Raw genomic sequence first — 23835 nt, 5'->3', positions numbered from 1 at the left:
TACCACCTGTCCCACTTTGCGAGGGACAGTCCCTCTTTGGGCAATTGTGCCCTGCAAAAAAATTGAAAAAATGGCAAATGTCCTGAGATTTTAGGACAAAAATATTTCCTATATTTTATGTAATAGTTACATAAAACAGTTATCCTGTATCTGAAACACCTAAATGTTATAAGAAACAGAATAAGCAACTAAAATGCTACAAGAATAAGCCTTTATTTAGGCAAAAAATGAAGTTCTGTCCTTTGTACTGGCCGTTGGTATGTTTCGCTGTGCAAAATCTGATGTTTGTAACCAACTTTGGGCATTTGAAAGGGTGGCAACCCTAGGTAAGAGAGTCTGTGTGGGAAATGTGGTTGGTCTTGATCAGGTAAGTGTGTGTGTGAAATGTAGTTGGTCTTGATCAGGTAAGAGAGTGTGTGTGTGAAATGTAGTTGGTCTTGATCAGGTAAGAGAATGTGTGTGTGAAATGTAGTTGGTCTTGATCAGGTAAGAGAGTGTGTGTGTGAAATGTAGTTGGTCTTGATCAGAATGGTTGTGAGCTATGGTGAGAAGTGAGAACTGAAGCTGTATTTCCCCCATTACTGTTTTTGTTGTTTGTCCAGGTTTTTGTGCTAAGGTGTGAAGTGAGAACTGAATTTGTATTCCCTCATTATTGGCTTTTTGTCCAGGTTTTTTGTGCTAAGAGGTTGAGAGCTATCTAAATGATAGCCATTAAGTTTGTCTTCCTATTTTTCAAACTGCTGATTTAGCATAATGGTATGTTGCACTGAGTGTAGTGCATATGGTTTTGGGTTCAAGACATGCATGGTGATAACACAGCATTTTATTCTAGCAACTTTCCAAAATTATACAAGCAATGTTTAAAATGTGCCCCTGGTTTTTGGGCTTTTGTCCCCCCCCAATAAATGTTGGCTTTTTCCAGATTTCTTGTGCTGCAAAGTTCAGAGATACAGCTGAGTGTCGACACTTTACAAGTAGCTGAGTGCTGCAGGGGAACTTAAGTTTAGTGCTGCTTATGCTGAGTCTGCTTGCACTGTTATTAGCACAACAGGTAGTGTACTTGCTTTTGATGCAGAAGGCTGTGGGTTCTTCTCCCACAGGAGGTAGATGCATTGCTGATATTGTACTGTGTTGTAAAGGGGGGTGGATGCCGTAGTCCGTTTTGGCGAAGATATCTAGTAGTAACTATGAACCTGTTATCAGTTTGCCATCCATTCCCTATTGCAATATTACTAGTGTATCATTGTTTTTATTGCAACATAGGCAATTTATTCCTCAAGGGCAACAGGCACTTTATTTGTAGATGAAACCATGAAATATAAAGTTGTTTGCTAGCAGCAGCCTCTTCATTAGTTACATATGTCTTTAATGTGGAATTATGTAGATGGTTTGTACTAGTTCAGAGATTGTGCATATTTACTGATACTGGTGGACTGTAGAAGTTTGAGTAGACTTTTTATGATGGAAATGTTATGAATTGGGCTGTTTGTCATTATTGATGCATGCATTTTGTTTCATTGTTTACTGGAAAAATGTTCAAAACAATAAATGTAAAATGCTGTCTAACAACTATATTGCATTGTACAAGGAATAGAATTTAATACAATCAGGAAGGTGTATCAAAGAGCACGTGTATGTTTCATGTGCAAGGGGCCTATGATTTGAAAAAAGCTCAAAGTTAATCGTTATCTGCCAATGGCAAAATGTATTTTATTTGAATGTGCATTTCAATGCTGTTTCAATGAATGTGAGTTTCAAGGGCAGAGAAGTTTTAATGCTAAGTCTAGTTTCATTGTAATACTGCATTGCTTTGTTAAGCAGATATTTATTGGTGTTCATGTTGTAAAATGCAAAATAAAACTTTTCTGGCAAATCATTTAGGAATGAAGTCACTAAATAATGACCAACGTTAAGTTTCAGACGTCATAATCTTCAGAAAAATGCATGCTAAAGCAAGACCTGATATACTATCAACTGTCTTAAGTTTATACAAGATCAATTTTTAGTACTGTTTGTATGTTCCCCCAATATATTTGGCCTTGTCCAGATTTCCTGCATTAAGAGGTTGAGAGGAATGTGCAAATCGCTTTATAGAATTAGGAATATCCAAACCTCTCAACTGTCCCCAATTTTGGCTCAAAATGTTGCTCTCCCCCTAGTACAAATTTGAAAATCCTAGCTACACCCCTGGTAGTGTACACACTGACAAGCCAGGGGTGGGTAGCAAACGTAAAAAAATATTTAAAAATGTCCTAAAAGTCTTCCTCTACCGAACGATAAGCTTTTCGTGCTCACAGCCAGCCAAGACGTTATGCATTTGAGAAAGGTGGGGGGTTGGGAGATGACTGGACTAATCCATCCAGATGATGTAATTGTGATTGGCTGCAGCTGTATTTGGCGGGCTGCTTAATTTCTGTTAAATACAGCTGCAGTCAATCTCTTGTTATTGGTGCTGCCTGCCTAATTCTAACTTTTGGAGTTCGCAGTAGACTGTCTGAGTAAAGAGCCGAGCAACTCAAATTCTTTGTGGTCCTGTGGTTTGCGTGGATTTCTCTGTTGCATGTGTGCTAAATTGACTATGCTTTTGGATTCTCTGATCAAGTGTGTGCAGCACTGTACAAGACAGTCTCCTGAAATTTGGTTGGGTGTACCATAGGGTATTAAGATGCACAGCCAGGAACTTCAGAACAGCTTGTTTCGTTTTTTTTTTAAGACCAGACAGGCCTTACGATGATGAGCCGCACATATGGTCATTTTTCTGCACACTTCTTTCTGCTCCATTCCCTTACAGCAAGCAGCCAACCCACAAAAGTTAGCTTGTGGCCCAACTGGGATCGAGTTGATCCAGAATCACCACTCTGCAGTACAGAGAGAGGACAGCTGCAAGATATATCATTTTTTTTACTGCTGCAAAAAAAAAAACGCGAGGTAAGTGGCAAATTCTGAGTGTATCTGTGTATTTTTGTGCAAGTGTTAAGTAAATGGGTGTGGTTGTGTGTTCTCTAGTCTGTATATTACAGATGGCTTGAAAATAGTTAAGACAGTTACATATGGGGCATGCATGTCTGCAGAAGAACTTCACTAAAGTGATGTTTTGGGCACAGCAAAGCTGATAATTACAAAACTAAGCTTATAAGATTGGTGATTGGGAGACATAACTGAATGGTTAATATTTTAATACAGCACACAGTGATTGAAACTGTAGATACATTTTAGGACTAGGGTATATATGGTATGGTAAATGGATCATTCCAGGTTTGTTTTTCTAATCATATCAACCAGCTGGTTAGTGATAGCTATAGAACAATAGTATAAAAATGCTTATAAAGTCTAGGAAATTGGAAATGAAGTCATTGTTTTTTAGTTACATTAGACCCAAACTTGAGTATGGAATAACTATATGGAAACCATATAAGAACATCATGAGTGAACTGTAAGGACCCCAGCGGAAATATACCACGAGCATCAATGGAAGTGAAAATTTAAGTTACTGTGAAAGACTAAAATATCTTAACAGGGTCTCAGATATTAAAGAGCTGATCTTATTCAGGTATATAGGATTTAGAGACTACCTCTGGGAATATTTAGGGTTATCAAAAAGTAGTAGCGAAACATCAGGCAACCTATGTAGAAGATTCTATAGGAATGAGAAATGTACTAATTGCTTCTCTAAGAGAGGAACTGATGCATGGAAGAGATTACCATATTACATTAAAGCAAGTACTAGTTTAGATATTTTTAAGAACAGTCTGGAACTTATTATGAGAACTGTTTTGGTATATTGGCAGGCTAGAAGGGCATTACTGCCCACACTTGAAATATTTATGTGTATGCAAAATCTAAAATGGGAGAACAAAGGCCCAGAAATTGGGGAAAGATTTAAATATCACTTTTTTAAACTTAGAAAGATGTTGGGATAAGTGGATATGTGTTAGCATGCATTTTCACTGTTTAAGCGAAGCATTTTTTCCATGTTTAGGATTCTAAAGGCTGTGTTAGTGTACATATGGTCAGTCTGATGCCAACTCAAACTGTAGAGAGGGGGTTTATTTACATTTGACAACACATTAAAATCACTGGCTTTCCAAGGAGTATTTGAATGTTGCAGCTGTTCAAACCAACAATTTTATATATGTGTGTAGAAACAGTCTGTTTGGTTATCACAGAAGTGGTGGTCTGTCTGGGGATGGAAAGGCAGCATAGCTCTCAACGGTATCTCATTATGAGGAATGTTCTTCAGTTTGTGAGTTTGAATGTTAGCTGTTGCCATGGTATACAATACTGAATCATGTTAAAACAGGAAAACTGTTAAATAAAATAACTGTTTTCTCATACTTATGCTATGAGCATCCTAGATGAAGTTGTTAGTAAATGTTTGCCTCTTACTCCATATTGTCACATTATGTTCTATATTTTGGAGATGAGGGGTTGAGAGCTATGGGAGATAGTCAGTGGAAGAAAGCAAATGGCAGACTTTAAGTCAGTCTGTGTAGGACATATTGTTTAGCCCTAGTATCCTTTTAGTAAGACTTCTTTGTGGGCATTCCAGTTGCATGTGTCTGGACAGATACAAGCCAAAGGGGGCATTATGCTCAATGACTGGCCTAAGGAGTGCTGAGTAAAGGAGGGCAGTGACATCCTAGATCTAGACATAACCCATTTCTTTAAGCTGTTTAATATAGAAGCACTTTCTTACACAAGTAGACATACTGGTCAAAATTTAGGTCACTGTCCAGATAAGTTCCGAAAACCCAAACAAGTCTATTCTTAAGGTCTTATTGTCATCATAGTTGTTCTCTGAGGTAGATGACTTCCAAAGGATACAATAATGCATTTACTGGCATTTCATTTTGGTCCATGATTGTGGCACCAGTTGTTTGGGACAAACCGTCCAGTAGGATGGCTGTGTAATTTGGGGTTCAGTGACTGCTCCTAACTTGTAGTCATGTGCAAACTTAGTCATCCAAAGCCCTTTGGTATTGGCTTTTACTTCAGAAAAGTAGATGTTAAACAGGAGAGGCCCCAGCACAGAACCCTGGGGACTCCACCAGTAGCTCATCTCTTTCTGGAGGTAACTTTGTCAATTTTGCTTTCTTGCATCTCATCTGTGAGCCACGTGGAAATCCAGTAGGTGACCATAGTTTATTCCTAGTTTATTTATATGTTCTACAATGTCTGAGTGGGGGATTATGTCAAAAGCTTTAGCTAGGTTGAGATATGCAATGTGTACCATTTTGCTTTCCTATATTGCATTGGTGACCTTTGCAAAAAAGTACATTAGATTTGGTAAGCATGACCTGCCCTTGACAAATCCAAACTAAAATGGAAACAGTATTTGGAGGGTTGCTGTTTCCTAATAAGGCTTTCCATGGCTTTGCATATTAGGCTGGCCAGACAAAGTAGATTTTGTGTTACTGTCCTTTGGGAAATGCTACAGTACTTAAATTTGGTTTTATACATTGCATATAATTTAACTGACTGTTTTTTAGGACTTTTTTCATAAAACGTGTATTTCCTTAACTTGCAATGTTCTTTAACTAACTGAACTTCACTTGCACACACAAAATTATTTACATAAATTAACTTTGCTGGTTTCACATAAATCATTATTTACTTAAATTACTTACATTTGCTACTTGGGGTGATATCACCTTCACTGGGATTCTTTGCTATGTTATCATAATGCTTATGTCAGGTATGCCATATAAAAGAACTATGACTTCATATGGGCAACCAAACATATCCTCTAGGTATGTCTTGAAACAACTGGTAATGTCTGCTAATATGCTGTGTGCTGGATAGGAGTTATGTACCTCCACTAACACAACCACACCAGGTTCACTGGATCATACGAGAATATTAGGCTAACTGCCATGAATGGTAATTATAAGGCTAGCTAATAAGCTGAGATCAGAATCAAACCCAATACTTTGTGTCTGAGGTGAAAACCTTAACCGTTGTGCTCAATCGACCCGCCACCCCCAATGTTTTGCAAATGACTGTATGTTGCTGTGTTTTCACACATGCTGATACAATATCATAAGGTGATCTTCCACATCCCCCTTCCCCAGTGTTTTGCTTTCCTGCCTCCCCACCTCACTTGTCGACTTTCCAGACTGTGCCCCCCCCCCCTTCGTAAAATCCTGGATCCGCCACTGGAAATGGGAAAGACTAGCAAAAGGTGCAATGGGTAGTACAGATAACCGTTTTATAAAGGGGAATTTAGAAGAGAAAAAGGCTAGAAAGTATCACCTGTTTGTAAGCTCAAGAGTAAGGCAAAACCACATCTGAAGCTGAAAGCGGCAAACGAGATTTATGGTAATGAGCCAGTTGCATTACAGGTAAAAGGGAAGCTCAAGAGTTTTTGGTTGCCACGAGTTTTAGCAAGCGTCCGAGTCAGTTCCGAGGGATCAGAACCGAACCCATCTGTTAAGGATAACATGAAAAGTGACAATTTCAGATTGTATGTTAACACAAATCCTGCTACTCTAGCAACTTTCTAAGTTATACCCAGTAGCAAACCCCACCCCCCTCATCCTGTCTCATGAATAAAGCGATTGACTGACAGATGGGTGCATTCGCAGATGTCGGCTGATAGAGACATATCAGCTTTACAAATATAGTAATCCAAGGTATAATAATATGTATAAGGTAATGTAAGCATACCAAGTAAACAGCCACTTCATGCCAGCTTTTTAACTAGTGTCACAAAGAAAGTCAAATGACCATTCAGACATCACCACAAAAGCAAAGTCATATGACTGCAGTAGGTGACCTGCAGTGACAGCTATACCTCTCAACCGTCCAAGATTTTAGCTCAGTCTCTCTTAATCCCTCCTAAAACTGGTGACTTTTGGAGAAAAGAGGTGAATTACATTTAATAAATAATGACAATAATTAGATTTATAGACTTTTGTGACTCCAGAAAATATATTAATTCACATTATCTTTTTGTATAGTTAGCAGTACTAGTATTTTAAAAGTGTCCCTGACTATTTCTGAATTTGTCCCCCATTCTGTTGAGATTTTCCCAGATTGGTTGCCAGCTTTTGTGTCAGCACTCCCCTTCAGAATGCAGTTGTTAATCTGGCTATTTCTCAGGCAATGTTACTTAGACTAACAGGCAAAATAATATGATTACTGTCAGTTTTGTTTCGTAAATGCAAAAAGTCACAGCCGGCTCGATTTGATTGATTGTGCCGGTGCCACAGAATCAACCATCTGGTGTTGGGAAGAAGAGTGATATTCTTGGGGTAGCCCACTAGCATCTATGAACATATAAGCATACCTCTCAATCTTTTAAGTGTAAGAAATCTGAACAAAGCAAAAAAATAACGGGGAACAGGGCCCAAAAATCTGGGAAAACTTACATGATAGAATAAAAGGTTAGCATGCATTTTCTGAATATGTAGTCTGAAACTTAAATCTATGTCATTATTTGGTGACTTCAATCTTCAATGTACTGAAAAATCACAAATTTTATGAGAAAAAGACCAAAAATATGAGGCGGAAATGTGGACGGTTGAGAAACAAGCAAACAAAAAGAAGCTATGTTCTTACCATAACATTCCATCTGTGTTGTTGTTTTTCATTCATTCATTACTGATGGGTGTCGGTTCTATCCTCGGAACCGGGTTAGCCATTATAACAAGCCCACACCAGTCAAAAAACTCTTGAGCTAAGCTTTTACCCATAGTGCCCCTCTCCATATTATCTCAGATCGAGTTTGCCCGTAAGGAAAGGACAGAGTACAGTGAGAAAAGCAGAGTCTTTTTCTGAGAAATCTTATCATAGGACAGGATCATGTCCGAACCCCCAAGAGTCTTACGGAGGGGGATGGTGGGTGGGTTGTAATGAATGAATGAAGATCAACAACACAGATGGAACGTTATGGTAAGAACATAACTTCTTCAACTGATGCTGTTAATCTTCATTCATTCCTTACTGATGGAACAAAGTCCCTAACTACCTTGTTTCCTGGGTGGCCTATGGAAGAATATGCCTTAGTACCACTGAACCAAAGGAGGCTCTCCCCCTGGAGACCATATCCAATTTGTAATGTGTGCTAAAGGTATGAGGAGAAGCCCATGTTGCTGCTGCACAAATGTCATCCATGGAAGCCTTTGCATGGAAAGCAACAGAAGTTGCAACTGATCTTGTGGAATGTGCTTTGATTTTGGAAGGTAAAGCTACCTTGTTACGTTGATAAATAAAGGTAATGCAATCTCTCAACCATTTCGATAAGGTAATTTTGGACACTGGCTTTCCGAATTTTGGGCTTGAGTATGCTATAAATAATTGGTCAGACTTTCGTATGGATTTAATTCTGTCTACGTAAAAATGCAGTTCCCTGTGAACATCAAGCAAATGCATGGAATATTCTCCTTTATTGGAGAAATTTGGAAAGAAGACTGGTAGATCAATAATTTGTGGTGTTACTCATTTGGTTAATAGCCAAATCAGAGATAACCTTAGGTAAAAATGAGGGATTGGTCCAGAGTAATACTCCGTCCTTATGGAAGATCATGTAAGGGTGTTTTACAGACAAGGCTTGTAATTCAAAAATTCTTCTAGCTGAAGTAATGGCAACCAAGAATAGGGTTTTCCAGGATACATATTTTAAGTCACAATTGGCTGCAGATTCAAAGGGAGGGCGAGTTAAGATGTGCAGGACCAAAGTCAAATTCCACGGCTCAATCAGTGGTTTGAAGGGGGGTCTGATATGTAAAACTCCCTTTAAAAAAGGATTAACAGAGTGAGAAATTAGGGATGATCCTTCAAAGCCATTGTGGAAGTTAGAAATTGCGGCCAAATTTACTTGAATGGAAGAAGCTGCAGCTCCTGAGTCAATGAGGTTGGATAGATAATCTAAAACCATGGATAGTGGTGCTGAAAAGGGATTTATTCCTTTAACTCAAGATCCAACTAATAAATCTCTTCCATTTGCTGAGATAAAGTTTTCTGGTGGATAGTTTATGGGAAGCCAGAAGAATGTGATGAACAGGGGAGGACAGGTTGTTCTGCCTGGCAATCATCGGAAGTGGAGGAACCAAGCTGTCAGCTTGAGGTTCAATAAATTTGGATATGTCAATCCCTGAGGATGTGATAGTAGTTCTGGTGTTGGATCCAGAATCCAAGGAAACTGTAGCAGATGAGGCTAAAGGAAGGGAAACCAAATTTGTCGAGGCCAGTAAGATAGAATGAGGATTACTTTGCTTTTCAACCAATGAGCTTTCATCAAGAATTGTGGAATCAGTGGAAGTGGAGGGAAAGCATAAAGAAGTCCTGTGGGCCAATCGTGTACAAGAGTGTCCCTCAGGGACTCCCCTTTCAGGGAAATTAGGGCAAAGTAGCTACTACATTTGTGATTCTTGGGGGACGGGAATAGGTCACAGCAAGGGTGGCCCCAGAGATCGAAAATCTTCTTTGCTATGATAGGAGTGAGGGACCACTTGTGAGGCAGGAGGATGCATCTGCTCAGCTTGTCTGCAATCACGTTGGAATCCTCTGGAATATGCATTGCTATCAGAAAGCGGGTAGAAGCTATCTCCCACTGCCAAATTCTCAAGGCCTCTTGACACAATGGGTAGGACTTGGTTCCACCTTGTTTGTTGATGTACCAGACAACTGACATGTTGTCGGACTGGATTGCAATTGTTCCTGAAGGGAGAACAAATTGAAATGCTTGCAATGCTAGAAGCACAGCTCTCAGTTCTAGAACACTGATATGCAGATTGGCCTCCGTGGATGACCAAGTGCCTTGGACAGTCTTTCCCTGGTAGTGCCCCCCTACCCGATCAGAGAGGCGTCTGTGGTCACTATGGGTTTGGGCTGAGCAGGGAAGAAAGGTCGACTCCACAGGTTCTCTTCTGGTTTCATCCACTAAATCAGATCCTGTTTGCAACAATTTGTTACCCTGATCTAAAAAGACATGGGGAGATTCAAGGGGGACCATTGTGTCAGCAAAGGCCACTGAAGAAGTCCATTGTGCACTCTTGCTAATAGGACCATTTTACAGATGCCACCATAGACCCTAGTAGGTGAAGGACTGCCCATGCCGGTACTTTGTCCTATCACTCAGAGCTGTGATCTGAGTTGCTGTACCCTGTGAGGAGGTAGGCAGACCAGACAAGATTGGGTATCGAACTCTGCCCCTATAAACTCCAGTCTTCGAGTTGGATTTAGCTTGCATTTGTCTTTGTTTACTGTTATACCTAGTTGTTCCAAGAGACGTAGGATATAATGGGTTGCTAAGATGAATAGATGCTTGGTTAGGGTGGTGAGGAGCCAATCGTCTAGATATGGAAACACATGGAATCCTTGCAGTCTCAAGTGAGCTGTTACTTCTACCATGCATTTAGTGAACACTCTGGGGCTGTAGAGAGGCCAAAGGGCAGTGTTCGAAATTGGTAATAATTGGCTCCCAGCCAGAAGTGGAGAAATCTTCTGGAGCGCTTGTCCATTTTTATAGGTTCATACTAGGCTATCTGCCCTAGGGCATTTATAAGGCTAGCCAGAGTGTGTTTGGCTTTCGCCACCCATTTTAAATTAATTTTGCTATGCCCTTTTTCGAGGTTAGTATACTGTGCCTCTGTCTAACAGTGACACAGAAGTGATACCCGGGGTAAACCTACAATCTCCCATCCACTCATCAAGATTCCTCCTGAAGAGAGTCAATGAGGGACTCTGCCTAACCTGGACTGGGATTTTATTCCAGAGTGAAGGGAGCCTCTGGGTTATGAATCTGTCCCTCCAGTATGTCCTATTTATTTCAGTGCTGAGGTTCAAGTCTCTCGAGCGTGTAGCTCGATGGGATTTGGATTTTTTGAGGTGCAGCATGTCCCTTAATTCCGGGTTGGACATGGCACAGGTCACCTCTGAGCAGGCGGTATGCCACTGAGTAGAGCTGAAGTTTCTTTAACCGGGCAGCATATGGCATCTGTTATGTGATAATACGCGTCCTGAAGATCTATAGAGCACATCCAATCATCTTTGCCCAGAAATGGAACAAAAGACTGGACCGTGACCATCTGGAATTTCTCTTGTTTGATGAATTTATTTTGGATGCTGAGGTCCAGAACTGGCCTCCAGTCCCGTTTTCTTTGGCAATAAAAAGAACCTTGAGTAAAAGCTGGATTCTATTTGGTCTGGAGGGACTGTCTGAATGACTCTTTTTTGAAGCAGCAATTGAATTTCTAAGGATGCTGATTCCCTTTGAATGGGTGGAAAGTCAGGTCTGTGCCACAAAGGCCTTGGAAAAATATTGAAGGGGATGTGATAATCTCTGGTGATGATTGTTTGCACCCAAGAATCTGTGGTTATTTCTTGTCAGACAAAGTGGTGCAAAGAAAAATGACCCCCGACTGCTTCCAGAGGCAAGCAATCAGGCCACTCTTCAGGAATGGTGATAGGGCTGTCCTGAGAAAGAATCTCTGAATCCCTGCTTATGCGGACCCCCTCTGTTCCTGAAAGGGCATCTTCCAGCTAAGTTCCCCCCTCTACCCCGAGGGGGAAACTTTCCATGTGTGTCACGGAAAGGACCTTGGGATTTTCAGTACCACATTTTTCCACTCCTCTGATTCCTGGAATAGGATCGTTGAAGTGTGGAAAAATGTTCACCCATGGCAGGCAAGGTCTTACCGTCCTTTCTGACTAAAGTATCTTTTACCTTTGGGCCAAAAAGAAAGGAGGCCTCTATGGGGGCATTTAGGAAGGAAGACTTAAAAGGATCTGCAAAGTCACATAGATGCATCCAGTGGTGACTTCTGGTAACAACACCTGCACCCGCTGCTCTAGCCGACCCTTCGGTCAAGTGGGAAATCAACTTCATGGACGAATTAGAGATGGACTCCAGAGTCGCAAGCTGTGAGGCAATTTTGTCCTGTACCTCATCAGAGACTGCTCCTGCCAGGATTCTGAGAGTTCTGAAATTAGGTCTCTCTGTAGCCGAGTAAAGTGTGCCAGATAATTCAGGGACCAGATAGCAAAGGTTGCTGAAGAATACACTCATTTCCAAAGTCTGTTTATCACCCCGAGACTCCCTGTTTGGGGGATGGACAGTAGAGCTCTCCTTGGCTATCTCTTTTTTTGTGGCTGCAGCTACAACCATAGCATCTATGGGATGGCCCTTGGACCAGTGTGGGTTGCTTTCTAGAGGAGAAAGAATTTTGTCTGGCCTCCAGGGGTAGGCTCAGTGGTATAAGGACTCTTCCACGTGCACTGCACAATGAGTTGGACAGGTTCATCTGCAAGCGGGGTCACCCAGGAGTTAGACGGCCGGGCCTGAAAGAATACAGACTACTCAGAGGAGGGGGTGGTGGACTTCTAATCAACCCACTGCTTCAGGATTTCCAAGATGTCTGCAAAGGAGACATCGTCAGTGTTGACCGTGGGGACCCTTCCCCTTCATCGTAGTCCGTATCTTCGGTCAAAGATTCCTCTGGGGAATCAACGTGCTTCCTCTTGCATCTTGCGTGATCTCTTGTGAGGAACCTCCTTGAGGGGAGTATCAGAGGAGGATCCTGCAGAGGGGGAAACTTGTTGAAAGGGTGTCTTGAGGCTCCTGAGCCCGGTGTCCATGAGTACTGGGCTGCATCAGCTGTGGCTCAGAGGAAGGGAGAGGGCAGATCTCTGATGCTGGGGGGACCAACTGAGAACCTGCAGAGGCCAATGACCTCTCCATCACCTGGAAAGCACGTCCTCCCAAAGAGGGGTGACAGCCTGGAACCGAGAAGGACAAACTCGGGACCGGGGTCACACCCCACTCCGAAGAACCCATTGCCAGGGAGATAGCCCCGGGATGAGGCGGCTCTGTCAAGGTGACCGGAACTGTGGCAGATGTGCGAAACGGAGATGCTGTACCAGGGAACTCGGTGCCAACAGGCTAGTCTCTGTCCCGAGGATGGCCCTGCTCTGGAAGAGTCGAAGGCCAAAGGGTAGTCTCCAGAACCCTGGTAAGATATACCACCGGTACAGGAGGAGCTGGAACTGGGGTCAGCACCGGTGATGAATGCTCCAAAACCTTCAAAGAAGTCGAAGGAGGAAAATATTGTGGAGTCCTTGGAGACTAACCCTCGGCTCTGGATGGGAGAGTTTTAATGGAGTAGAAATTCCTCTGGCCGCCAAGAGTTGATCCACGTGTTTCACTACGTCAAGTTCAGAAAGACTCTTTGTGGACCGGGTGGACATCCCCAAAGGTGAAGTAGGGCGCTCCAAAAAGGGGCTGTATTGCTGGCCAAAAAATGGGTCCACCGAGGGGGAATATCTGGTGCAAGGAGTAATTTCACCTTTCGGCACTGAGGTCAAAAGACCAATATGAAGTACAGGGAGGGGGAAAGCGAGCAGATCTGGGACAACTATTTTTGGTGCCGAAAGGTGAGTTAGAGCCGGTGAAGAAATAGCCAGTGAAGAAATTGTCAGAGCCATGGTTGGTTTGGGCCTAGGTGCTGAAGAAGATAGCTCTGAAGTTGTTGGTTGACTTGGAACCGAAGATGGTACAGAAGATGAAGGTTTAGGCCTCATTACCAAGGGTACTGGTAGCTTGGGAATTTTAGCATCCGGTTCCGAAAGTTTGGATTCAGTATCATGAGGAGAAGAGAGTAAGGATTTGCTCCTCTTTTTGTGCTCTCTCTTAGAAGGGGGTGAGCCCTCCGACTCAGAGATCGCCTCCGCAAAAGGAGATTTCAAAAGTCCTTTTAGCATTAACTTTTTACACTCCGCTAGCGTACAGGAGCTGAAGCCGTTACAACTATCACAACAGGGTTTCACTGAAAGGTGAGGAACCCCCAAACAGTATATACAAGATGAATGATTGTCAACATTGGGCATCTTCCTATCACACTGATGACAGCGTTTGAAGCCCGTAGTCCCTTTCTTTTCCATCATAACTCCAATGACGAAAAAACTGTCACACAGATAGGTAAAGAAGTATATATTATTATTTTTTTAAAGAGATAGAGAGAGGAAAGGGAAATAAAATTACCAACAAAGGTAATTGAAATACCCAAGAGGGTAAAGACAGGACCTGTACCAGCGATAGTACAAAGAGTACCAAACTTGGTAGAAAAGGGGTAGAGAGAGATAAAGGAACACGTAAAATTACAAAAAAAAAATGTGCGATAAAGCACCAAAAGGTTAAAGGTTTAGAAAAAAGCAGTAAATGGTTAGATAATACTGAAAAACAACTATTCTCAGCTAAAGCGTCTTCTGTGTGGAGAAATGCATGAATGGGCGTACCTTTGTTGAAAGTTGTGCATCAGGGCTGGCAACTCGGCACGTAAAAATCTGCTGCCAATCATTAAGGGACCGGAGTTCCGCTGTGGCGACCCCTCACCGGGAAAAGCCGAAAGACACAACAACAACAACAACAACAACTTAGCTGAGAGCTGGTCTGAACACGTCTTGTTTCATACATGGCAAACAACATTTGAGGTAATAAGGAGAGGGCCACTGTGGGTAAAAGCTTAGCTCGAGAGTTTTTTAGCTGGCGCAGGCTTGCAATAATGGCCGACTCACTTCTGTGGACGGAACCGACACCCATCAGTAAGAAATGAAGATTAACAACATCAGATCATATCTTAACTTCTGTCTCCTGAAATTGCAAAGTTTTAACTGTAGTGAGAGCTCTCAACACTAAGTTGTTAGGAAACTTTTAATAAGTGTTCCACATTTTGACCATTTGCTCCACGTTATATGCACTGCTCCACATTTTGGAGATGTAAGATTGGGAGCTTTGCACAGATAGAAACAGGCCCTCAGTCCTTCTAAACATCCGTGCTTACATACAGATGCTACATATCAGTAATAGTTACAGAAATGTACTCCTCACAAAATTTCTGTCATTACAAACGCTATTATACTTTTCAAAGGGAATTATCTCTCTCTCTCTCTCTCTCTCTCTCGCATCTACGTTGTGCCATTCAGCACATCAAGCAACGAGCGCTCTCCAGCATCATTGTTTCCGCAGCTGTTACGGGTTTTATGAGGTGTTGATTTTCTAGCCCAAGGCTCAATCTTCGGTGATATTGAAGTGTATTAACCCACCAGTTAGTTCGCGCAGGAATGGGCATGGCAGCGGTGACTGACATGCCGGAGGGCGGCGATTAAGAACGGTAATTTGCTGTGATTGACACAGAATGCACACTGTAATTCTGAACAAAGTCAAAAATAATGGAGAATTCAAATACCTCCAGATTTTACACATTGCTGTTACAAACTTAGAAAGTTGACAGAACAGCAGGTTTTGAATTAGCATGTATTTCCAGAGGAACATAACGTCTGAAACTCAATGAGGGGTCTTATTCAATAACTCCAGTCCTCAATGACTATCAAAAAAAAAAAAAGATTTTGTTTAATTAGCAACAAAACAAACATACGAGGCAAAAAGGACATTCTGCAAATATGTACAGTGCGACTGTGTCTGTCAAAACATTTAAGCTTTCACACCTGTTTAACCTTAGCCCACAATGCGCATGCCTATCAGAAGATTTTAATGTTATGTGCTCTAACAAGGAGAGTTTGAGTATTATAACAGTACATAAACAAGGTGGAACGAAAAAAATCTAATTTTATAAAAGAGACGATTCCCCATAAAAAAATGATTTGCACTAGCTTAATATGTACAGCAATTAAGTAAACATGAACATTTTGCTTTTTGAACGGGAAGAGAGCCAAAGTGCTACAAACTTTTGCAACAGGTGTCATATTTTCTTAAAAACAAATGTAGTCTCAGTCGTTTTAGCACATAAGAAAACTGCACAAATCAAATAAGAAACTTGTTAATCCAGCTATCCACAACCAATTTTGGCTAGCCACGTCGCGAAAGAAATTTAACGCTCCAAAGAAATTGGACAAACGAATGCAACTCGTTTCAGTTATACAGTTCATCAGTTCTTAATCTCCAAAATGAAAAAAACGTGATATTGGATGTACTGACAACACACAAACACATTGCTTTCCGAATTGAAACCTGTAACAACCGACTGCAAATGTTACCTTAAAAAACAAGGGAAAAGCACCATCCAGCTGTCATATTTTTTCATACAGATGTGTTTAATGCTGCATTTAATATTTCAGATCATACACTACTTGCAAAAGTATGAAAAAAAACAGATTAAAAAATTTTCAGTTATACTATACCGTTATACTAGATAATGAAGTGTATTAACCTACAAGTTAATTCGCGCAGAAATGACTTGGCAGCTTTCGATCAAAAGGTGGGCAGTGTACTGACATCGCTGCCACGGGCGGGGTTTGGGCATGGCTTGCTACTGCGCATCGGGTGGGTTAATACACTTCAAAAGACCGGATAACAAAGGTCGCTGAAGAATACACCCGCTTCCCAAGTCTGTTTATCACCCGAGACTCCCTGTTTGGGGGATGGACAGTAGAGATCTCCTTGGCTAGCTCTTTTTTTGTGGCTGCTGCGACAACCATAGCATCTACTGGAAGGCCCTTGGACCAGTGTAGGTTGCTTTCTGGAGGGGAAAGAATTTTGTCTGGCCTCCGGGGGTAGGCTCAATGGTATAACAACTCTTCCATGTGCACTGCACAATGAGTTGGACAAGTTCATCTGCAGGTGGGGTCAACAAAGAGTTAGAGGGCCGGGCCTGAAAAGCCTGCAAAAATAGGGACTCCTCAGAGGAGGGGGTGGTGGACTTCTAATCACCCCACTGCTTCAGGATTTCCAAGATGTCTGCAAAGGAGACATCGTCAGGGGTGACCGTGGGGACCCTTCCCCTTCATCGTACTTCGTATCTTCGGTCAAAGATTCCTCTGGGGAATCAACGTGCTTCCTCTTGCATGATTTCTTGTGGGGAACCTCCTTGAGGGGAGTATCAGAGGAGGATCCTGCAGAGGGGGAAACTTGTTGAAAGGGTGTCTTGAGGCTCCTGAGCCCGGTGTCCATGAGTACTGGGCTGCATCAGCTGTGGCTCAGAGGAAGGGAGAGGGCAGATCTCTGATGCTGGGGGGACCGACTGAGAACCTGCAGAGGCCAATGACCTCTCCATCACCTGGAAAGCAGGTCCTCCCAAAGAGGGGTGACAGCCCGGAACTGAGAAGGACAAACTCGGGACCAGGGTCACACCCCACTCCGAAGAACCCATTGCCAGGGAGATAGCCCCGGGATGAGGCGGCTCTGTCAAGGTGACCAGAACTGTGGCAGATGTGCGAAATGGAGATGCCGTACCAGGGAAATCGGTGCCAACAGGATAGTCTCGGTCCCGAGGATGGCCCTGCTCTGGAAGAGTCGAAGGCCAAAGGGTAGTCTCTGGAATCTTGGTAAGATCTACCACCGGTACAGGAGGAGCTGGAACCGGGGTCAGCACCGGTGATGAATGCTCCAAAACCTTCAAAGAAGTCGAAGGAGGAAAATATTGTGGAGTCCTTGGAGACGAACCCTCGGCTCTGGATGGGAGAGTTTTAATGGAGCAGAAATTCCTCTAGCCGCCAAGAGTTGATCCACAAGTCTCACTACGTCAAGTTCAGAAAGACTCTTGGAGGACCGGGTGGACATCCCCAAAGGTGAAGTAGGGCACTCCAAAAAGGGGCTGTATTGCTGGCCAAAAAATGGGTCCACCGAGGGAGAATATCTGGTGCAAGGAGTAATTTCACCTTTCGGCACTGAGGTCAAAAGACCAATATGAAGTACAGGGAGGGGGAAAGCGAGCAGATCTGGGACAACTATTTTTGGTGCCGAAAGGTGAGTTAGAGCCGGTGAAGAAATAGCCAGTGAAGAAATTGTCAGAGCCATGGTCGGTTTGGGCCTAGGTGCCGAAGAAGACAGCTCCGAAGTCGTTGGTTGACTTGGAACCGAAGTTGGTGCAGAAGATGAAGGTTTAGGCCTCATTACAGAGGGTACTGGTAGCTTGGGAATTTTAGCCTTCTGTTTCGAAAGTTTGGATTCAGTATCATGAGGAGAAGAGAGTAAGGATTTGTTCATCTTCTTGTGCTCTCTCTTAGGAGGGAGATCGCCTCCGCTAAAGGTGATTTCAAAAGTCCTTTTAGCATTAACTTTTTACACTCCGCTAGCGTACGGGAGCTGAAACCATTACAACTATCACAACGGGGTTTCACAGAAAGGTGAGGAACCCCCAAACGGTATACACAAGATGAATGGTTGTCGATATTGGGCATCTTCCTATCACACTGATGACAGTGTTTGAAGCCTGTAGTCCCTTTCTTTTCCACCATAACTCCAATGACCAAAAAACTATCACACAAACAGATAGGTAAAGAAATATATATTGTTATTTTTTTATATAGATAGAGAGAAAAAAGGGAAATAAAATTGCCAACAATGGTAACTGAAATATCCAAGAGGGTAAAGACAGGGCCTGTACCAGCGATGGTACAAAGAGTACCAAACTGGGTATAAAAGGGGTAGAGACAGACAGAGGGACACCTAAAATTACAAAAAAAAATTTGAGATAAAGCACCAAACGGTTAAAGGTTTAGAAAAAAGCAGTAAATGGTTAGATAATACTGAAAAACAACTATTCACTTAGCTGAGGGCTGGTCTGAACACGTCTTGTTTCATACGTGGCAAACAAGATTTGAGGTAATATGGAGAGGGCCACTGTGGGTAAAAGCTTAGCTCGAGAGTTTTTTGGCTGGCGCAGGCTTGCTATAACGGCCGACTCAGTTCCGAGGACAGAACCGACACCCATCAGTAAGGAATGAATGAAGATTAACAACATCAGATCATATCTTAACTGATGTCTCCTGAAATTGCAAAGTATTAACTGTAATGAGAGCTCTCAACACTAAGTGGTTAGGAAACTTTTAATAAGTGTTCCACATTTTGACCATTTGCTCCACGTTATACACACTGCTCCACATTTTGGGGATGTAGGACTGGGAGCTTTGCACAGATAGAAACAGACCCTCATTTCTTCTAAACATCCATGCTTACATACAGATGCTACATATCAGTAAAAGTTACAGAAATGTACTCCTCACAAAATGTCTGTCATTACAAACGCTACAATACTTTTCTAAGGGAATTCTCTCTCTCTCTCGCGTCCACGCTGTGCCATTCAGCACATCAGGCAACGGGCGATCTCCGGCACTCGTTGTTAGGATTGCCACCTTTTCAAATGCCCAAAGTGGGACATTTTTCATACAAACGTCAGATTTTGCAGGCTAAAACATACCCAGGGCCAGTACAACGGTCAGAACTTCACTTTTTTGCCTAAATAAAAGTTTATTCTTGTATCATTTTCGTTGCTTATTCTGTTTCTTATAACATTTAGGTGTTTCAGATGCAGAGTAACTGTTTTATGCAACTATTACATAAAATATAGGAAATAATTTTGTCCTAAAATCTCAGGACATTTGCAATTTTTTCAAATTTTTTTCAGGACACAATTGTCCAAAGAGGGACTGTCCCTCGCAAAGTGGGACAGGTGGTAACCCTACGCGTTGTTTCCGCAGCTGTTACGGGTTTTATGAGGTGTTGATTTTCTAGCCCGAGGCCCAATCCTCCTCAGAGGGTATACCACACACACACTGAGGGGCGATTTAGTGTCCAAATCCACCTACTGCATGTCCCTGAAATGTGAGAGGAACCCGGAGCACCTGGAGGAAACCATTGCGAACCAGGAAGGCATACAGATTCCACACAGAACACCCCAGCCAAAAACAGCACCGGAGAACCTGTTGCTGTAGGCCGACAACACTATCTGCTGCACCACTGTGCCGCCTAAAGGAATTATACTAATACATAAACGGAGTACCACATTAGGAGGTGTACACAACATCACAGTTTTTTCCCCCCGAAAAGTTTGTTTACCGCCTAGCCGTTTAAATCCCTTAAGAGGCCAAACGAGAAAAACATATACTGTTAAATTACCACACAATTAGAACAAAACTAAGAAAATCGGTAGTAGGTGTAATTACCTCGATAACATTAATTAATATCAGAAGTTCTGTTACTCACAAATTATGACATATACTCCATTTCACTATTACGTTTGTAATGTCACGTCTGAATTCCGCACTATCTGAACTCTAGAAGTACTTTTACAAACATAACGAGGTCACCGTGTAAAGTTTACACCACCAACAAACCAAGTTTAGTAAGCTTTCCTCAGTACTACAACTGACAGAACGTTTACCACCGTCGCTATGACTACATACATGCGAGTTACAGGATGTCGAGGGTAGATGCGCAGAAAACGACTGAAGCTTAAATTTACATGGAGTAAAGGCTAGAATTACATAACTTTTGTTGACTCAAACAAGTATTACACTACAGAATATGGGAGCTATGCATTGGCAAAGTGAGGATATTTTAATGTAAACTTTTCCACATTTTCAGTGAGAAATCAAACAGATCATCCGTCAGTGTTCCAAATACTACAGTAATTTCACACGAGCTGGTCCCCACAAAGGCGTCAAAGGCTCCCGCTAAAGACTTGTACTGAGAAAAAAATAAGTCTAAATACAGCCAATCGCGCGTTCAGTTTTTGTGAGCTGGCCTTGACACTTGTAATGGTACAGTGGTAAAGAGTTTTTTTTTTTTTTCAGTTGATCTGTATGATAAAAGTGGATAAGTAATCGAAAAGTTGCATGCTTATCAACTGTTCGTGAGTTTACCTCATATTTTTATCCTGTCTGTGGTCGAGTTTTTGATTTTCCAGCACAGGAGTGTCCCTGAGTGAAATGGTTTAATAGGTGAAGGACGCCATGCCCCCTTCAGGTACCCCACGTGCATACCTCGCTGATTTTCAAGGATGTCCCTATTCTGACTCAAATTTTACTTTTGTCCCCATAACTTTCAACCTCTTAGTCAAAGAAATCTGGTCAAAGCCTGAAAGAATGGGGGGCAAAAATAGACATATTTTAAATATTACTCTTACAAACACAAGAGAGTTTCTAGAATAACAGGATTTTCTTAAAGATATGAACTCATAAACATAAAATGTATGTCATTATTTAGCAACTTCAGTCATCTGATTATCAGGCTGCGGTGGTGGTGCTGCGGTAGCGTTGTCGCCTCACGGTAAGACATTGTCTTGTTCGATTCTCAGCTAAAGCGTCTTCTGTGTGGAGACATGCGTGAATGGGCGTACCTTCGTTGAAGGTTGTGCGTCAGAGCTGGCAACTCGGCACGTAATAATCTACTGCCAGTCATTAGCGGACCAGAGTTCCGCTGTGGCGACCCCCCTAAAAGCTGAAAGACACAAGTCATCTGATCATCCCGGTGAGTTTGCCAAAAAAAAACCCTATATATATATATATATATATATATATATATATATATATATATACACACATACACTATATATATATATATATATATATATATATATGTATCTCAAAAATATGAGGCAAAAATCTGGCCAGTTAAGAGGTATGTTTACCCATCTTGATCCCTCCTACAACTTTGGTGAGGTTTGGAAAAAAAGTGGTGAATTACACTTAATAAATGATTGCGATAATTAGAGTTATAGACTTGTCTTACTTCAGAAAATGTATATATTAATTTATATTGTCTTATTATGTCAGTGAGTCTGTTTAACAGTACTTTGTAAAAGTATCCCTGATCATCCCTGATTATTTCTGGATTTGTCCCTGATTCTGTTGAGATTTGTCCCTGACTGGTGTTGAGAACTTTGCCACTTCCCTCCCATAAAACATACAGATACTTCCCAGCTCCTCCACCATTTTTTTCTACTTTTCTCACATTTTGTGTTACTTTTCAACTTTTTCCTGCCTCTTTTCATCACAACCTAAATGGCCAGTAGTATAAAAACAGTGGAATAAGTAGTTAAGTTAAGCTATGTTTCTTCTGGCCACTAGGCTTTCAGATGACATGCAGCTGTTGATGCTCTGAACTACATTTTAGAGATTTTTCAACCTTTTGATCCAATGATGGCCTGAACAAAAACATGAGCAAGGAAAGAAACTCACTGAAGTCTTTTTTTTTTCTTTCAGCGATGTCTTGTCTGTATGTATGTGTGTGTGTGTGTATCTATACAGATAAATAGATAAATATAGCTATACAGTGGATATAGAAAGTGTACACACTCCTGTTAAAATGTCAGGTTTTTGTGATATAAAAAATGAAACCACAATAAATCATTTCAAAACTTTTCCCACCTTTAATGTGACCTATAACTTGTGCAATTCAATTGAAAATCAAACAAATCTGTTAGGATACAAAATATAAAAAAATAAAGAATGTACAAAAAGCTGGTTGCATAAGTGTGCAATCCCTTAAACTAATACTTTGTTGAAGCACCTTTTGATTTAATTACAGCATTCAGTCTTCTTGGGTACACATCTGCCATCAATTAAAGAGACTGTGATTAACCCCAAATAAAGTTCAGCTGTCCTAGTAGGATTTTCGTGACATTTACTTACTTGCCAGCTACAGCAAAAGCCATGGTTCGCAGAGAGCTTACAAAGCATCAAAGGGATCTCATTGTTGAAAGGTATCAGTCAGGAGAAGGGTACAAAAACATTTATGCAGCACTGGATACCATGGAACACAGTGAAGACAGTCATCAAAAAGTGGAGAAAATAGGGGACAACAGTGACATTGCAAAGAACTGGATGTCCCTCCAAAAACTGATGAAAAGAGAAGACAAAAACTGGTCAGGGAGGCTGCCAAGAGACCTACAGCAACACTGAAAGAGCTGTAGGAATTTCTGGCATCAAAGGGATTTCATTGTTGAAAGATGAAAGTTGAAAGCCCCAAACATATTTGAAGAGAAATGCAGGCAAAGGCATCCGGATATGGAAAATTTCACAATAAAAAAATAATATCACAAAGATGGAATGTAGAAAAGAAGATCAGTAAAGTAGAAGTTAAAAAAATAGAAATTGAAGTTATGGAGTGCCTGAGAAGTGAAGGATTTGATGTAGAAGGTCTAACACAGGTTACTTCACAGCAGGATGGAGTGAGCCCCCAAAGCAGGGAGAAACAGGGCTGTCATCAATTCCCCTAGTCATGTGGACATCCTCCAAGAGGGTCGCACCCAAACAAATGCAGGTGCCAGAAACATGGCCTTAAACTGAATGCCAAAAAATGCATCATCATCCCTTTTGGGGAGAATGACATCCCCACAAATTATCACATTGATAATAAGGCACTAAGCATGCAATGAATCATGACGGACTTGGGAATCCAGGTTGATAGCAAACTGAGTTTTGACCACCATATTGCCTCCGTTGAACGGAAAGCTTTCTGCATGGCCCACCTCATTAGTAGGGGTATCTCATCCAGGGACAAGGTAGTCATAACATCCCCTGTATTCTTCCCTTATAAGACCAATTATTAAATACAATGCCCCTTTCGGCATGTACCTCACAAAGCACAGGCAGCAGCTGGAGAGACCTCAGAGATTCCTCACCCGGTGAATCCAGGGCCTCAAACATCTACCTTACACAGATAGGCTAAAAGCCCTGTCCCTCTACTCAGTCTCCTACCGACTCTTCAGAGGTGACCTCTGTCTGGCATACAAAACAATCTCAGACCCCGCTCTGATGAGACTGCTGCGTATCCGCAAGTCAGACTCCACTCGAGTAACCCGCACGTGCGACCTCATCCTGGTCTGTGACATCAACAGGACTTGTTGGCGTGACTGATTTGTGTCACAAAGACTCCCCCTTTTGTGGAATAGACTCCCTCTCCACATAAAGCAGAGTACCTCATTAACCCTTTTTAAGTGCAACCTGGATAACTGGATGGGGAACAGAAAATACACCCCTGGAATTCCACCTATGTCCCTGTGGACAATGGCATAGGGCGCTGACTTGTTGGAACATGGGATAAATTCTTGGCTAGGCTTGTAAGGGCATCAGGGCCAATAGCCTAGTAACTTTCTA

General features: G+C 41.9%; 1 protein-coding gene across 2 annotated transcripts in view; it reads right to left on the bottom strand.

The window, feature by feature from the left end:
• EFCAB12 (EF-hand calcium binding domain 12) overlaps positions 1 to 20146 on the bottom strand; it is a 1195865-nt gene extending 1175719 nt beyond the window's left edge. The window contains exon 1 of one of the 2 annotated variants that reach the window (XM_044078632.1): positions 19900 to 20146. The gene's annotated coding sequence lies outside the window, so the exon portion shown is untranslated. The remainder of the gene's footprint in view (positions 1 to 19899) is intronic. The other variant, XM_044078631.1, reaches the window with a different exon arrangement.
• Between the last annotated feature and the right edge of the window lie 3689 nt (positions 20147 to 23835).

The sequence above is a fragment of the Protopterus annectens genome, chromosome 7.part1 (assembly GCF_019279795.1).
Source record: "Protopterus annectens isolate FY-2018-M chromosome 7.part1, PAN1.0, whole genome shotgun sequence".
Lineage (NCBI taxonomy): Eukaryota > Metazoa > Chordata > Ceratodontiformes > Protopteridae > Protopterus > Protopterus annectens.
This window is presented reverse-complemented; position numbering and strand designations above follow the sequence as displayed.